This window comes from Condylura cristata, unplaced genomic scaffold, assembly GCF_000260355.1.
Source record: "Condylura cristata isolate star-nosed mole 26May11 unplaced genomic scaffold, ConCri1.0 scaffold00014, whole genome shotgun sequence".
In the NCBI taxonomy this organism is placed as follows: Eukaryota; Metazoa; Chordata; class Mammalia; order Eulipotyphla; family Talpidae; genus Condylura; species Condylura cristata.
In genome coordinates this window covers 34,646,002-34,646,902 of record NW_004567115.1, presented here as the reverse complement: position 1 = coordinate 34,646,902, position 901 = coordinate 34,646,002, and positions in this window count along the sequence as shown.

The following is a 901-nucleotide window of genomic DNA, read 5'->3' as shown; positions in this document are numbered from 1 at the left end:
CTGGGTTAAGAATTCAATTGAAAGAATTTCCTATATAGTTTAGGATTTATATATAGCCTTAAAACATATACAGTGATTTTCCCCAGCTACTTCCTAGGGAGGCTTTTATGCTAATTTTGGAATATCAGCAGTGCTACAAACACAAACCTGCCCTACCCAACACCCCACCCATTCACATCAGCACATTCAAATGAAAATAATGTTAATAATGTTCACAACATTATTAACATGACCATCATACTCAAAGCAACATACAGATTCAGTGCAATCCCTATCTAAGTTTCAATGACATTCTGAAAGGAAATAGAGAAAATGTTACTGAAATACATGGAACTACAAAAGACAATGGAGAGCCTGAGCAATCCTGCCAAAACAAACAAACAAACATCAGAAAAGGTGTAACCCTCCTAGACTTCAAACTACATTACAAAATAATTTAATAAAAACTACAAGGTATTAGATGGAGGGCCCTCCCTGGTGGCACAAGGGCTTAAAGCACAGCACTATGAAACTACCCACAGCCACCTCAGTGCAAGTTCGATCCCCCAGCAGGGAGCTGACCCACATGGCACAGCAGACCTCTCCTGACTCCTCCCTGCTCCCCTCAGCAGTGTAGATCTGCTCTCCACTGTCTCTGGTGAATCCTCTTACCCTCTGGCCTTATAGCCCAGTTCTTGTAGGTATAAATAAATCTTAAAAAAAAAAAACCAAAAAACCAAAAACCATAGATACTAGATTAAAAATACCCACAGACTAGTCAGAGGCTTTCCTATACAAAAACAACCAAGTAGAAGAAGCAGAGATAAAAAAAACCCATCCCCTTTTCAATTAAAACAAAAAGAATCAAATACCTGGGAGTCAACCTAACAAAGGAGGTAAAAGACCTCTACAAAGAAAATTA